Source organism: Suncus etruscus, chromosome 7 (assembly GCF_024139225.1).
Source record: "Suncus etruscus isolate mSunEtr1 chromosome 7, mSunEtr1.pri.cur, whole genome shotgun sequence".
Classification (NCBI taxonomy): domain Eukaryota; kingdom Metazoa; phylum Chordata; class Mammalia; order Eulipotyphla; family Soricidae; genus Suncus; species Suncus etruscus.
The window spans coordinates 46,300,372-46,318,142 of record NC_064854.1 but is presented as its reverse complement, the minus strand read 5'-3'; the positions used below and the strand labels follow the sequence as shown (position 1 = coordinate 46,318,142).

The 17,771-nt window shown below is 35.8% G+C and overlaps 1 protein-coding gene across 1 annotated transcript in view; it reads left to right on the top strand.

The window, feature by feature from the left end:
- Positions 1-17,771, top strand: part of KIF26B (kinesin family member 26B) — a 318,803-nt gene that overhangs the window by 141,877 nt on the left and 159,155 nt on the right. The gene's annotated exons all lie outside the window — the stretch shown is intronic.

Here is a 17,771-nt window from a genome sequence, read left to right as displayed (position 1 = left end):
AAGTTTTGAATATTCAACAAAATATAACTTTGGGTACAGTAAAATGAGTGATTAGTCCTTGCTTTTATTCTGGTAAAATGCAGAAAAGATTTAGAATAGAATTGTTGAATTGACATTTTTGATACCCTAATAACACTTATTGTTCAAGTGCAAGAATAATGTTTACTTAACTACCTAGCCAATAAATATAATTTTGAAGTATATCTAATTTTCTAAAAAATATTTATCAGCTCACAATAAATAAGAGAAAAAATCTAAAGACAGCTTTCCCTTTCTGAGAACTACCTCAGGAATTGCCAATTAGCTTTGGACTTTGAGCCACCCTGGAGGAAAGACATAAGCCCTCTGTTAATCTGACAACAAATGGTTTCTTTTCTAAAGGTCAAAAATGGAAAAAAGAATCATCTAATCAAATTGACTTTTGGAATTAACCTTATGAAACAAAGTCTACATCTTGTAACTCGGAGAGATACCAAGGAGCATATTTGCTTCAATAGATAACTTCAAAAATAACTTTTCCCAAAGGCTTAGTAAAACAAATGTTGGGCCCCAACTAATAACGGTATAGAAAATAATTTTAATAAGCAAGATGATTGTATTTATTTTATGATCATAATACCTGAAAAAATTATAGCACAAAGTATTTTATAGATGATAATTATTTGAGAAGTCAGTAAAACTTAAAACAATAAAAGTTGTATTCACTTATTTTACAAGTAATTTTTGAGTACCTACAGTGTACCAGGTACCAGTCTTATGAATTGATAAAACAAACAAAAGCACTTGCCTTCCTGACACTTTGGAGCATCTATTCTAAACATCAACTTTGACCTTAGCTTTCCATTAAGGAGCACTATAGGATGAATGAGAGTATGGTTGTGGAGGCAATAGAGTAAAGATACTGGTAAGTCTAGAAGCTCTCAATCTAGGAAACTGCGAAATTCTTTAAACAGTGATAAATAGAACATTATTTTAACTACCTTATAAAATAAGAGGCTACAGAAGTTGAAGATAAATAAAGATAATAAACCTTTAGGCTTGATTTGGAAGGTATTTTTTAAAAAAAAAAACCTACTTCCAAATTAACACCAAAGCAAAGTATTGCAGAATCAATGGGTTGGGAAAATCCTTTAAAAAAACCACAAAATATTGTTTATCTTTTTATATACTATTTTTTATCTTCATTTATTATTATTATTAAAATCAGTGTTACAGCATTCTCTCTTCGTGTAGAAGGCCTTGTCTTCAATCACAACATTACAAAAATTTATAAACTACACAAATACACAAACAGATGTCAGTTATATCAAATTGCTTAGTGAAAATGGTGTAGCAACATAATCATTATTTTTCTGACTATTTTCTTTAATTATTTGTGATGAAAGGATATTGTAGTGTATAGTATGATTGTAGATTAACCTAATTTTTTTAAATAATTTTTGTCTTTGTGCAGTTTTTGTTTCAAAGAATTTGTCACTTTGTTTCTAGGCACATACAAATATTTTAGATTAAATATAACATGTCTTCTTGTAGAATTGACCCCTGTGTCATTAAGCCAAGCCTTTGATATATTCCATTACTGTGAAGTATGTGCTGGGTAAGCAAATATAATTATTTTTTTCTTTAAAAAAAATATTACCTCAAGGGGGCCAGAGTGGTAGCACAGCAGTAGGGCATTTGCCTTGCATGCGGCTGACCCAGGACATATATGGGTTCGATCCCTGGCACCCCATATGGTCCCCAGAACCTGCCAGGAGTGACTCTGAGTGCAGAGCCAGGAGAAACTTTTGAGCACCGCCGTTGGTTTGCCCCCCCCCCCCACCCCACCCCAAATAGTACCTCAAACTAGATCTCCGAACTGGTATTACAGGAAGACATGCAACACTGTCTTCTTATTTAGCCAGGCTTTCTTATTCAGTGTCTGTGACTTTGGCCATTTGTCTGTCTGTTCACTTACATTTTCACCTGATTTCTAGCACTCTCAGAGGAACAAATAAATTTTATATAGCACACAAAGGCTACAGGCCCATAGTTTACAGAATAATCTAGTTTTAGTGGTTTTTCAGAACTTCACTCATAGGGATTTTCTTGACATCTGATCTACAGCTATAGAAGACCCAATTTATTGGCTCAAATTGTGGATGTCCTGTTTTCTGACTTTTTTCAGCCATAGGTGAAATTTACAGATGACAACAATAGAACTAAAACTCACTTATTTTCCCAAAAACTTGATACACATCATTATTGACTCTATTGTGATATTGATAGGCTCTTGCGGAGACTGTTCAGAGTTGCCTCAAATGTGAAAAGCATTAAAGCCAAGACATCTCTTTTATCATTTATATTATTTAGCTTTTAAGGAGTTTATGGGAAAGAATCCCTAAAATATTTAAAAAATATACTTCATTTTAAATATTGTGTTTAATAGTAGTAAGCAAACATTTGCTGCCTATTTATTGTGGGTCAGAAATATATCTATACATACACAATTATTTAGTCACACAATTGCATATTGTAGGCATTCTTTTTTTTTTTTTGGTTTTTGGGTCACACACGACAGCGCTCAGGGGTTACTCCTGGCTCTATGCCCAGAAATCACTCCTGGCAGGCTTGGGGGATCATATGGGATGCCGGGATTTGAACGACCAACCTTCTGATTGCAAGGCAAATGCCTTACCTCCATGCTATCTCTCCGGTCCCATATTGTAGGCATTCTTACACTAACTAGTTTTACAGATGAGAAAACTTGGGACAGGAAAGTTAAAGATCTTGCCCATAATCACTGAACTTATGTGACGGACAATTTGAGCCCAGACAATTTGACTCCAAATACTGTACTCTTGACAATTTCTCCATTCTTCCTCTTGAGGGAACTCTGAAGCACTAATGTACTCTAACTAAATAAATGTTTACTGGAGCATAGTACTGAATCATAAGCCTTCTTTTACATAATTTTTCTCCACCCACATGTTTCTGTACACTTTTTGATGCTTATTGAAATCATAGGCATGAAAGTGCCTTTGAGGAATTTTCTAGACTACATTGAGTTCACTGAGCATTTGTCATCTAATAATTTAGAATCTCAGACAATGCCTAAAGTTGACCCACCTAAACTGAACTACCTTTGAAAAAACTAATAGACTTGACTAATGAAATATCATTTTATGGTACATCATTAGAATTTGAGTTCCTTAGTAAACCTGATAAAGTTGCAAGAAAAAATAATCAAAATAATCAATAATTATAGAAATGTAATATATTTATTTAAATATCTAGGGCCAGGGATGATAGCCCAAAGAATTATTATGCATATTTTGTATATGGAAGGCCAAGTTCCAATCTAAGGTCCCCCTGAGCATGGTTTTGGGTATGGCCCCATAACCAAAATGTAAATAAATAAAAAGATGTGTATCTTTTTATTTTCTCAGAGTAAATCAAATCAATCAATAAAATAAGTTGGATATTAAAATACCCATATTGAAATCAGAAAAGAAATATTAATTTTTGTATCAAGTCAGTCATTGCAATTGGATATTAATCAGACAAGTAGATCAGAAATGAGAGAAAGGGCCGGAGTGCACAGAGGTAGGGCATTTGCTTTGTATGCAGCTGACCTGGGACGAAACTGGCATCCCTTATAGTTCCCTGAGTCCATCAGGAGTGATTTCTGAGCGCCGAGCCAGGAGTAACTCCTGAGCACCGCTGGATGTGCCCCCCCACCCAAAAATAAAAGAAATGAGAGATAAAAAGATAAAGGGAACAAAATATATATTGAGCATTTCTTGTATATTGCTAACTCTAATGCCTATTTCCCTATGTGATGTCCTTTAGCTGCATTATATATTTGGTATGGGTGTTATCGTTTTCATGTAAATCCTAAGCCAGTGGCCAGAGTCTAAATCCTGTGTATTTTTTTCTGTTGAGTTATATATTCTCACCAATAAATTATCATGTGGAATATTTTTGGAGAGGCCTAGATTTTCTTGAAATAAAAAATAATGAGTGGATCTTAATATATGAAAGAGTGAGTAATAGCATAGTAACCTATAAGTAGGAGAAAATCAATGTTGAGTTAACACAAATAAATGAATGTATGGGTAATAAGTGAAAGATCTATTAAATTTTGTTATAAGACTAGTATTTTATGGGTATTTAGATATTTGCCTCCATAAAATAGCATAGTTTTGCAATTCAGTTAAGCATAAATAAATGCCTAAAATTATGATATTTTAGACTTTTTCTCTTAGTTTAATGCCTCAAAACTATTATCTTTTTCTTTACTTCTTCATTCCTGTTTATGACTCAAAGCTTTGAATGTATTCCATTTCTTTTGATTCTGTTTAAGGTCAATGATAAACTCATTAATTCTAATCCAATAGATATTTTTTATCCCTTTTGTCTGTTTTGTTGGGATGGTGTCTCTTAGTAGCACATTACATTGTTGACCATTCTTTCCATCATTCTCCTTACCTCTCCTTTCAGTCTCCTTAGTCATCTTTTTCTGTTCATCTTTTTTTGTTTAAATAGTATAAATAAAAACTGAAACTAGGGTTGCATGTCTTGAAAAATAGGTGTTATTGTTAGTGGAGTCACTGACAAAAAAAGAAAAAAATTGTTTCTTAACCATTTCTTGATAATTAGTCAAGCATTAAGAGCCACTTTGGTGCAACATTTAAATGATTATGCTATCATTTATGTGTATCATAAGTACATCATGAATGACTATTTGCATTGGATTATGACTAGTATTTTTCACAGAATAGAAGGAAAGCATATAAATGTGAATATTAAGTGTTTGTAGATTTTTGGTTGAATATTATTCATAAGGTAAAATGTTTAAAATGATGAAATTTTTATAGAAATGAATGTAAAATAAGTTTTATCTTATAAAATTTTAAGGTGCAAGTCATTTGAAGTGTATCTCTCGAGTACGTATGGAAAAATTATTGATTATTTGATTATATAACATGCATTACACTCTGTCAACCACATATTAATATAGTCATGGACAAAGCATTATGGTATTTGGACTTAAGAACAGGAATTTTCTTCTCTTCAAATAATCTGTGGGAGCTTAATTAGTACATAAACATTAGTTTCCTTATAATGGTATTAGGTCTGGTAATTTTGTCCTTCATCAAGGATGGTTTTAGCTTTAATTCTAAAAAGGGTGTCAAAAGCTATAGTTCTAATTGACAGTGTGTTAGTAAAGTTAACATTATCTAAACATAAACCTAAGTTATTCAAAAAAGAGTATCATTAAATTTATACTTCCAGCACCTTAGATAACCCTAAAATCATAGTATTCTGCATATTAGAATTCACTGATCTAAAATAATAATTATCCAAAATTACACATCTCAAGTTTCTTTATAGAACTAATCAGAAAATTTGAAGCACATATTTATTTTATTTTAATAAATTTCTTAATGGACTGCAATTTCTTTCAAAATTATTTCCATTCTTTAAAGGAGTGTTTAGTCATTTTATTTCCCTCTCCCCCAAACACCCACTTATTAACACAAGATAAAACATAACTTTAAAGACACAGTTAAAATAAAGACACAGTTAACAGAGGGAAGAAGAAAGGGGTTAAGGTGTTTACTTTCTACTCAGTCGACCTGGATTCAATCCCCAGAACTTCACAGAGTCCATCAAGCCTTGCCAGGATTTTTCCTTGAGCATATAAGTAAGCCCTGAGCACTGTTGTATGGATTTCAATAAGAGAAAGAGAGTTTAAAATTTTAATTTCTGTGTTATTTTTCATGACTTCTCCCTCCAGCACATATGAGCTAGGACAGGTGCTGGAGTGCAGAAGGATGTGGGTGGACTGGAGGCAGGCCATTGTTCATGCTCAAACCCATATCCTATTGGTGGAGATTTGCCCACCAGTTTTTTTTTAGCTCCCTTTCCCATGTTACTACAGACTATTTGTGTCCAGAACCTACAGAAATCATTAGACAAACAAATACAACAACTTCTAGAAAATGCCATTCCTCCTTTTTTCTCTTTTCTGTTTCCTCTTCCTCTCATTTCTTCTTTTTTGTTTTATGTTGGAGAGCACACCCAGCAGTTCTGAAGAATTACTCATGAATCAGCACACAAGGATCATTCCTGGCAGGGCTTGAGGAAACTTGTGTGGTACTAAGGATGAAACCTTGGTTTGACCATAGGCAAGGCAATGTATACTATCTTTCTGCCCTGAATACTGCATTTCATATTGTTGAGGGAAAAAAATGATTCCTGGTAGGGTCACCATTTGTTTGGAGTTGTCAAATTCTCTCTGTCTGCATGGGATTTCTCCAGACACTCTGGTTTTCTCACACAGCACACATCCAAGATCTGCATGTGAGGGTCCTGGGTTGTCTCAGTTGTCCCCATCTAAGTTAGGGTGGATGTGAGTTCACTAACTTGCAGTGAAAATGCATTCTGTCTAGAATCTACCAGCTTGCATCCAGAGTACCTGAATCAGCTTTAGTCACCTGAAACCTTCACCTGGAATAAGTGGCTTGGAAAATAAATGAATACGAAAGATTGTTAAAGAATAGAAGTGTTGGGACTATAGAAATAAAACAGTGGATAAAGTGCTTAATTTGCAGCCAACCTGTCTTTGATTCTCACACTGCCTATATAATCTCTGAAATCCCTCTGAGCACAGAGCCAAGAGTTAAACCCTGACCACTGCCAGGTGTGGCCCAAACCAGAAACATTTGAGAATGTTTTGGCAACCAGAAATATGTTCTAGGAACTTAAATCTTCTTTGTTTATAGAACCTATAGAAAGTTGATTCATTATAAGTCATCTTATAAGTCTTTATTTCCAAGGAGGACTTGCTGTTTGCTCAGAAGTATAGTATTTTTGCATCAGCGGCTTTGATGCAAACGTAAAAGCAGTTGCCCCTACTGTCTCCATAGGCCACAATTACTATAGATTCTTCTCCACAAGGTGTTTTTCAATAGAGTGCTCTCTCATCTCTGCAGTCAGCTGGGAAGATTGTTCTCTACTTTATTGAAAACAAAGGATGACTTTCTTCTATGTCAGAGCTTTGAAGGTGCCTGTGATGAGCACACTTAATTGCTATGGGCCTGTGTCACAGGTTTTCAGTCACCTAGAGACTCATTCTTATATGACCAGGCATATAAGAGAAGGTAAGAGATTAATTCTGCCTCTGTCCTTCTAGTGGAACTGCTATGATACCCATAGGATAGAAGCCTCTTGGCTAGTACAGTCTCCTAGACAAAGCAAGCCCTCTTGAACCTCTACTACTATGTTTGGGTCATATTTTTGTAATGCAGAGACACACGCAAATTATTCTTTGAAATACCTTACTGATTTATTTGTATTTCAACTATAGTAATTTATTGAATAAAATAATTATCGATATAAAAGGGGAAATGCAATGTAAAGGAATCAACTTTTATATTCAAATTTAATTAACAAAGTTGCCTCCAAAAACCAGGCATGTCTCCTAGCATTGACAATTAATTGGTCTTGTTCTGAAAGAGCTACAGGTATTGAGCAAATAGTTAAAGATTAAAGGATTTATCTTCTCTGCAAGTGCTGTCCATTTCTAGCTCTCACACCTTGATAGCAGTTTGCTACTTCAGGCAACAGATTATATCTGAAGTGTACAATTGCATGTCACTTTTTAATTTCACATGCTCAAAATATGTGCATGTCAGAATAAATCATGGTTTCTTTTCAAAAAAGAGGCAAAAGTGAACACACAACTGTTTTTCATTTTCTTGGGCTTTTCAAGATAATTTTCTACCAAGTAGTTAAGAGAAATGGTAAGGAAAAGTCCCAGGGAATTAGTGGTCTCCCTTGGTTTTTAAATGAACTCTCTTTTTATGATAGATGATGCAGTTTCTTTCTTTTAATATCTTAGCATATGTATAAATGATTTAACTAGAAAACACTGAAGTAAGTGACTAAAAGACAGCATGAAATAAAGAACATTAGATTCATGAGCTACTTGAAATGAATTTATTTGTTACATGCTTATTCTTTGAAGGAATAGATAGTCCTTGCATTCCAGAAGATAATTCAAACATATATTATGGCATTGTTACAGGTACTGGCAATTTACAGGGATGGGTTTTTAATTGCCCTCTGATTATCTTTATCTGCCTGTATTTATAGGTAATAGGAATACTTAGATGCAGGAATCCGGTTTTACCAATTCTATTCATTAAGAGTTTATGAGGAACAGAGAAGATAGAATAGTGAGTAGGACACTTCTTTGCAAGGGCCGAACTAGTTTTGATATCAACCCAATACACATGCAGTCTCCTGAGTCTTTATCAGGAGTGATCTGTGAATGAAGAACAAGGACTAAGTCCTGAGCACTGTCGGGGGTGAGGTCCCATAAAAAGAATTTCTGAAAAATAGAAGTGGTGTTATTTAATTAAAAGCATTTCTATTTGCTTTGGTATAGATTGAAACATACATTTCTTTTTTTTTTTTTTTGAATCTTGTATCCTCAGGGTTTATAATTCTTCCAGTTTATGAATTGAATTTAGTTTACAAATCTAAGTAGACTAAGAGTTACATAGGTTTCCTGGTACTACTAATCAGGCTTGGGCTAGAGATCAGAGCAGGGACAAAAAGATATGCTTAAACAGGACGTCCAGTCAAAGGGGAGTAAATGACCAGAGAAGGCCAATGAACAGAAAGGAAGGTATATGATGATCTCAATTCAGATAAGGAAAAAAGTCAGCAAGATTGATCCAGATTGGAGAGAAAAACATGCAAGCAGGAATCAAACCGGCAACCAGATGCAGATGATAAGCAAGTGGAGTTAATTGTCTGGGCAGATGAGTCTCATTGCTTGGGTACAGTCATTATTAAGTAAGAGAGGAGAGAGAATTAGAACATGACTGTGACTAGTAATGGCCCCTGGCACCAAGTCAATCAGGAGGTAAGACTGGGATTCCCACCCGGCATTTTCCAGAACATCTTGTAGTAAATTAACTTCAAGCAGAATGCCCTACATATACCCTCAACTTTTGTGTGCTTATGCCTTCTTCCTCCATGAAAAAGCATTTCTGAGTGCACTGAGCAGGTAACTTTCTCATTGACTTCTCCAGATTCCAATAATTTGGAAGTTTGGAAGTAAGGAATCATAGCTTCATAGTTTAGTATGGGAAGAAATGATGCAGCAGTAGTGAAATTTATGGCCACAGAGTTCCAAGTTAGAGTGTACCTCACATCATCAAAGAGTATTTGTAAATTGGTAGCACGGTTCCCTTAGGCTTTCCTAGTTAATATGAATTGAGAATAAATTTTGTGCATTCCACCTTCCTCTGTCCTTCAAGGAATGAAGTAGATGTTTTAAATTGCAAACAGTAATTTTTATCCTCCTGAGGTCATTTGAGCTCAGAGATAGAGAACTTCCATGCTTCTGATGAATTTATTCTTGTGGGACCTGACCTGGACTTTGTGATCTCTGTTTGCAAGTGTGACTAACAGGCTTTACAGACATGCGAAAATAGGAAAGGTAATACAAATATCCCCATGTCCTCAGCTTGCCAGTGGAGTGTACCATCCACCAAGTTCTGGATGAAATTAAGACGGTTAGCATAGTAGTTCCTAATTTCTCTTGAGTTCCAGAGCCCGGCCTCCTGCCTTATGTATAGGCCTTCCATCACCTTCCTTAATACATGGAATATTTCAGGAAGCCCTAAATATGGGCCATAATGTCCAGGATTCTGCTGCAAAGCTACTTGAGGTGATCAGAACTGGGGCACAGTGAGGTTCTAACAAAGTACTGTTTCATGAATCCACAAGATAACTCTGGCAAGACAAGTGGGAGGGAGTGTTTTTGCTACAAAGCTTTTACCTTTAGGTAAAACACTGGGGTAACTTCCCTGCTCCCTGAGCAGCCCCAACCTTGGAGAGTCCACAGGGTCAACAACTGCCAGGGATGGAGGCAGCAGACAGTTACCCCTGAGCTTCTAAAGTGCAGGACCTGCCACAGACCATGCTTATTTGGTGTATCCAAAATCCAAATTTTAAGGACTGGAAGTAGGTAGGGCACTTGCCTTGCATGCTGCTGGCCTATGTATTTCTGGCATACTTTATGGTCCCTCTGCCACACCAGGAGTGATCTTTAAATGCAGAGCTAGAATTTAAAGCTAGCTGAACATTACCAGGTGTGGACTGAAAAATTAAAAAAAAAAAAGATACAAAAGAGCCATATATATATATATATGGCTTCCTGGTCACCCCAGACATGCATGACCTTAGTTCTATCACTGGTGCCAGGCTCTTATGACTGTAAATTAACTCCCTGGTACCTGCCTAATTATTTCCTAAAGACTCCCCTAGCTCTTACCCAAGCTCTGTAAAAGACTAGACAAAATAGAGAGCTAGAAGAATTCACATCGATAGATCAAAACAACAGCCTGGAAAGAACTTTTAAGACAACAGCTACTGGAATAAGACCTCAAAGCAAAAGTCCTGATGAAACTGTCTCATCAGTGGAAGAGAACTTCAACAGACAAATATGGCCAAAATATCCACAAAAGTTCAAACCTAAAACACAGAACTAATGAATGCACCAACTAAACTGAAAATACAATGGAGGGCTTCAAGGACAGTATGGAAGAACTTGAAAACTGAATCAGTGAGCTTGAAAGTGAAGTATTGGCAATCATTCAAAAATATGAACAGAAGAATAAAGTAAAGAAGGAATGGAGGGAGGGTTGAGAAATGTCAGAATATGAAAACGTTTCTATCTTTCACATGAGGTTGGCTCAGCAAACACTTTTCAGAGATTCTAAGCAGAAGGACAGGATTTTATTTTGAATAACTTTCATGGAACAACTTATGAGTGGGCTTCTTTTCCCCATTATTTTTGCCTTAAATTATACTTATAAAATACTTTATTTGAATATCGTGGTTACAAGATATCATGTAATACAGTTTTACAGTTCATAATGCAGTTTTTTCACAGTTCTAAAGTTCATGATTGAGTTTCAGTCACACAGTGTACAATAGCCATAACCTGAAACCGAATCAAGTGCCCAAGAACAGATGAGTGAATAAAAAGAAAAAATAAAACTGTGGTACATTGCCACAGTGGAATACTATGCAACTGTTAGGATGAAATGAAATAATGAAATTTGCATAGACATGCATGGATATGGAGAGTATTATGCTGAGAAAAATGAATCAGAAGAGGGATAGACATAGAATAATCTCACTCCTTTGTGCATCTATAAAAAGATAGTATGGTAATAATATCTATAGAGACAATAGAGACAAGGGCCAGGAGGACCAGTCCTTGTTAGGGAGCTTGCCACATATTTTTATTTTATACTCATAATATTCTCACTTTGACCTTGAAAAAGCCCTGACACAAACAACTTAGCAACAATATGTTTCTCAAATACTGCTGTTCATTTTCCCTTTTTGTACCTTTGTATTTCATGTACCATGAGACATGAGAGTGAATGGTGTCTTGCCCAGATTTAAGAGAAAACTTTCAGCTTCAATCTGACGATGAAACTTTTTAGTTGGGTGGCGGGTTTCTATGCTATCTGTCTGAAGGTTTTGTCCAGCTTCTGTTGATCTGCTCTAGGTTTGGTACATTACTCTTTTACATTACTTTGTAAATTATTTTTGTAGATTACTGTGTACAATTTAGAAGTAGATTCTTGAACACAGAACAGAAGCTGGATGACTAAAGGATGGCTTTAATTATCTTTATACCCCATTTATTGCATTGTTCTTCTGTACATAGTTGTCATTCAATGAATAGTTGATAAATGGATTGAGATTTCAGAGGACTGAAATTCAATCTAGTATGCTTCCAGCCAGCATGATTTCTGTGTCTGCATAAGAGGCATGATATAGTAAAGGATGGTATATAATAATATTGTATAGAGGAGTAGTTGTCATATCATCATACAAGGACTCAATATAGGTTAGTATTGTAGGATAGAGAAGTCATTTTAATGTAATTTGCCTTTCACATCCTAATTCTGGGCATGACCTAACTGATTCAACAGATACATTTTTGCCCTTAGTCCTTGCCCCCACCCATGATATGAAGGTGTGTTGCTAAGCAACTAGATTAGTAATTGGTAAATTCATATATTATTTGATTTGAGTTACATACTGAAATATGTAGCTGCCCTTTTTGTATGTGTATTTACTACTAGGCAAATTATAAGACTGGTGGTCCCCACCCCTGCAATAAAATAAACGCTTTCATTTATCAGTTTACACAGTAATAAAAAGACATTCTAAGCTGATTTTAAACTTTAGAAAAAGCTGATTCTCTTTTGTTTTGGGGGTGTTCAGGAGTTGCTACTGACTTAGCTCTTAGAAGTCATTTCTGATGATGCTCAAGAGAACCCTATAGTGCCAGTCCTCCTGCCTGCAAAGTTTATCCTCTGGTTTCTTATGTATCTGTCTGGCCTGAACACTTGAATCTCAGTCTCACTAGTCCTGTGAAAATCATCATTCTTATGATTGGATAAAATCTGGTAACTTCTGATCCTTCTTTTTTGTTTGTTTGGCTCCGTTCAACAACTGCTCTGTTCAGGGTTTAATTATGCTTCTGCATCAGGAGTTAAGCCTGACAGACTCTGAGGACCATAGGGAGTTCCAACGATCTACCTGGGTCAACCACATGCTACCACCTAAACTATCTCTTCTGCCTCGGTTCCTGTTTATTAATTTATCATTTGTGATGAATGTACTTTCTCAGCTTACCTGATAGTGAAAACCAGAGATGGATGTTAGGGATTATGAAAACATTTGTAGAAAGGAATAAGATCTAGATTTTTCTGGCTACTTCTTGGGATGTTCTTTATTTTGGTATAATTCCAAAGGTTGAATGGATTAAGAAACACTAAGTGGATACGCACTGTCCTTTCAACAAGGCACCAAGTTTTGGGATTGGCCTGGCAGCTATAGAAGGATCACATAGTCTTGACCTTCAAAGAATTCAGAGTGCCATGTTGAAGACAGCACTAACAACATATAGAGGAAAAAGACTACACTGCAAAATAACATCTCATTAAACATTATCATTCTAGTATCTCTCTATGCCTGTACTTTTCAGATCAATTGCTAAGACTTTAGAGAATAAATGATCTCCTAAAGACTGTAGCAGTTGACAAAGGCTTCTTTAACAAGCTTTTAAAAATTGAGTAAAAATTTAAGACACAAGGAAGGGAAAATCCACAGATATTATTAACCTCACATTGATTATCATTATAATGTATATTACATTTCAAAAAGTCAGTTTGTTTTCAAATTATAACAATGTCAGGTCATAGTATCTTAACAGTATTATATGAAGTTAATGGTCAGCCATGTTTTACCTCCTAGCTGTAAACATTTTATTTGAAGTTATATCATGAATTATCTTCCTGCATTAATGAAGTGGATCATTTACATAAAAATCAGAAAACCCCCAAGACCCATATGCTTTTAAGTCTCTGGGGACAAGGATTTGACCTTAGTGATAGCCTATTAAAATATGTCAAGGTGAAAGGGGAGTATGCTATTATTTCTTGTTTGGAGAATTTTCAGAATGATGACCAGGCTTCATGGTAGTGCCAAACTATTCTTAAACATGCTTTACAAAAAGAAGCATATTAGTGTTTTCCTCACATGTAGACAGAGCTCTTAACTTTCCAGAGCTTTGTGTCAGACCCCCAGTTTTTAATCACAGAGTCTTTTTATTTGTAATCTGCTTTAGTTTCTTCTTCCCCTGTGTCATTGACCCCATGGATTTCTTTGGAGCTGCTGCGATCTGTCATGTCATTGCTCATTATCAGATAGTCTTAATCCTCAGAGCATTGAAATATTTTATAATGGCACATAAGCCAGCATAGAGCCTGGCAGCCTCAGCCTTTGTCACATTAAATTACAGCTTGGATTGTCTTTTATGTGCTGACGGTAGAGATCCAACTGCGCTCATCCCCCTCATGGGTCAGGACCCTTTCTGAGTAGCAGATGTGGCACTTCTGAGGTCCTTGCCCTGCCCTCTTCTTGAGCAATTTTTCAGTTGATATCTTGCCAATCAATTGCCTGAGTTCAACTGAGTAGATCTTGAATGACATCCTAATTTTTAGAAACCTTTCCCCCACCTACCGTTAGTTCTTCTATTTGAACATATTCTCCCTGCCCCCCACTTAGCCCAGATGAAATGCTCCTGGGATGTGATTAGCCACCCATGATGTGCAGAATTTTTTTAAAAGCTGGAGACTTCATGGGGAAAAAAATTCTGAACGGCCCTGATGTTTCCTGCTCTATCCTAAGGAAAATGTTGTTTATTTGTCTGTTTGATTTTATGAAGCAAATAATTCTTCAAAAACACACCAGGTCAATATTATATTAAGCCCTAAACTCTAAGAGTGGGGGAGCCAATTTTATTTTCATGATATGCATTTAAGATTAAGATTAAGATTCCATCTCCACAGTTCTGAAAATCTGAGGGTCTTTGGCAAATATTCTATTGCATAAATGCCAGAAAGAATTTTTTTTAAGTTCCCCTACTCATTAATATAACTGACAACTAATTCAGTTATATTCACCGAATAATTATTTGCCTCTTTCAAGCTATAAGTAGATCCCATCTCCTGGGAAAGTCATCTCAATTTTAAAATGATTCCTGAATTCAGACCTCACATTTAGATGTAACATGTTATGTTAGGATAGTTGTCTCCTAGGTTTTCATTATTCCCAAGTTCACACTGTAAGTTTTATATGCTATTCAGAAGAAGGAAGTTACTCTGGGGGAAAAAAAAAGCATTCTTTATTGCATATAAGTTAATGCCATTCTCATTTTGAGAGCCCCCCAAAATAAATCACCCAAACAGGAAATTGGTGACTTCTGTATTCAAAAAGCAAGGAAAACATTTTGTGCTAAGTGACACTTAGCACATAATCACTATCTTTATAGGTATTTAGCAGATATTAATTCCATTCTGGCAGGAACACTATTTTTTTTCTTAAAATAAGACCCAGAAAATTCAATGAAACTCAGCTCATGGATACTTAAATACAGGGCAAATAGCTTTAGAAAATATATGGTACTATCCATGGCAAGAATGAAATATGCAAATATTGCTTATAACAGCTTTCTTGGTTATTTTTTTTGGTTGTTTAAAATCTTATTTAAAAAATAGCTCAGTCATCCATTTTTCTTCTTATGATAAAAGAGCTTGTAAGGCTTTAATTACACAAAGTATAGTTCTAGTCAAAATGTCTTTACTTTTTCAGTTCTTTTGTGGCTCTATCTCCTTTATGTCACAGAATAATACAATTATACATGAATGAGTTCTGTACTCTAACCTTCTCCTATCTGTATGTCATTGAAGTTCTATAACATAAAAGAGCAGAAACTGCTGACTTCCAAGAAATTAAAACACGGAAACTGGACATCAAACAGCTGGTGAAAGGGATGTAAAAATTAAAATAAAATGTTTTTATAAAATAGATAGGATATGGTTATATTGACTTCAAAATTCTGGAGTTCTGATATATTTCTGGTGCACAATTTCAGAAGAAAAATTTGTAAAATTGTTTTAAATATTTCCTTTCATTGCTACTTTTTTTTTAATTGAAGTCATCAGAGGTTCAAACAATAACTTCAGAATCTGCAGTGGAAGCAGTTTTGAGGAAAATTATCTATCAAACGTGTGTATGTGTGTGTGTGTGTGTGTGTAAGCAACTTTGAAGAAAATTATCTATCAAACTTTGTGTCTGTGTGTGTCTGTGTGTGTGTGTGTGTCTGTGTGTGTCTGTGTGTATGTCCTTCTTAAGATTAGTCCTTCCCAGACTAATCACTGAACAATTCCACTTCACCTTTCAGGAAACTCATGGACACCACTGCCAATACTTGGTGAAATAGGCCAGCAGACTCAATACCAGGGCTTGAGGATGTGGTACTGCTCAACATCAGTTCAGTGTCAGGAATATTTGGGTTACCTGAATGGGGCTCGAGTTTTCCAGGGTGATAATAGGTATTACGTAGTGTCAGAAATCAAATTCAGATCACCCTTCGTAGCATGTACCCTCTGTACTGCTGTACTATCTCTTGGCCCCTCTATCTGTTTTAAATATATACCACATACCTCCATTTCAGAGACAACCCCTATACCCAGCCACCCTCCTACCTCTCACAAACGCTTTATTCTTTCATAGGATCTGCTGTGCAGAGATTATGTGAGCAGGGGTCGTAGAGATAAGAAACAGAAAAAGGAAAAAAGTCAGAGACTTCTAATCTCCCTCTCTTTCTCCTTATTTGGACTAGGAACCCCAACTGGTGGAGAAAGAGACCACAGCCATCTACTAGTCCTTTTGCCACAGTGCCAAAGTTAAAGAATCCAGATGAATTTGAGGCACCTGGATAAATACTGCCTTTCAGTGACCATCCTCTTGCCCTTCTTTTGAATGTTCTAAAACAGAGGCAGCCTGACAGGGAAGTCACAAGGGGTGCTTAGCATAAAAAGGGGTGTCAGAATAATATGCCAACATGATTCTAGCAAGAGCCACTGTTCCTTCTGGGAAAGAATCTCAGAGTAGAAAACTGTCATGATAAGCCCCAGACTAGTCACTGAACCATTCCACTTCACCTTTCATTCCCAAAAAACTCAACAGGAGTGGCAGTGCCATCAGGGAGGAGAAAAAGAAAAAGATTCTGTCTTTTTTTTTTCTTGCATTGATTAGGAAAATAAAGTAGTGTAGAATTCTTCTTACCAGGCCCTTCATTGTTTTCCCTCACTCTATAGTAGAATGACTATAGAAGGTCTTAAGTTCGGCATATGGTATTGGGTATTCTTATTCTTCAAGTAGCCCAGTCCTCTGAATTCCACTCTTAAGAATTAGATTTTCTTTTAAGGCTAGGAAAAAATAAAGCTTTGAAATGGTAATTTTACTCAGTATACTTGTGCAGTGGCAATTTTGTAGCTCAGGGGATTTGTCAAAAGCATGATAATTATGAATACAAAACTAAAACCAACTCCTATATTCTAGATCATTATGATGAGGAGGTATAAGCAGTGCTGATTTTGTCTTTTTGATTTGCCTCCCATGAGACTTGTTGCATAATTGGTAAGAACATTGGGTGGATTATAAGGTTTTGATAAGTAGAATAAAGTCATAGTAGTCGCTTCCTTTAAGCAGCAGCTCAAGTGTAATAACATTGGATAAAGAAGTCGGAATTCTTAGAAATTGAAATTCTTAGAAGTTGGAATTCTTAGAGCAAGGGTACGGTGTGAAAACACCAAGGATTAATTTAGAAATAATGATGCTATACTCAGTATGTAAAAAGCCATTACCTTAAACCTCCCTTTGCCTTATTTTCCTCCTTTTCTTGATAAGATTGTCATATTTAAAGTTACAGAGCCTTTGAATGATAGATACCTCGGTGTGAACAACCACCATCATTAATGAGGCAGCCACAAGCCTCCTGCTACTTCTTCTTTGTTACACCCTTTGTTCCACCTATGTTGGTTCTAACCCTTTTATAGTTTGCGCTTGAGCAGGAATTGTATTCTGTATGCATCTCCCTAGACAAAAGCCTGTTCTCATCAGAAGCCCATACTCTCAGTGCCCTGCACCCTGACTGGAGTTTATTCAGATGTGGTTGATGTTTCTTGAACAGGTTCAATTTCTATTCCATTCTACACTGAGGATCAAAGTTTTATTTTTTTTGGGGGGGGGTTCTTTTTTTTTGGAGGTATGCATACCTGGTAATGCTCAGAACTTATTCCTGGGTTGGTGCTCAAGAGTCATTTCTGATGGAA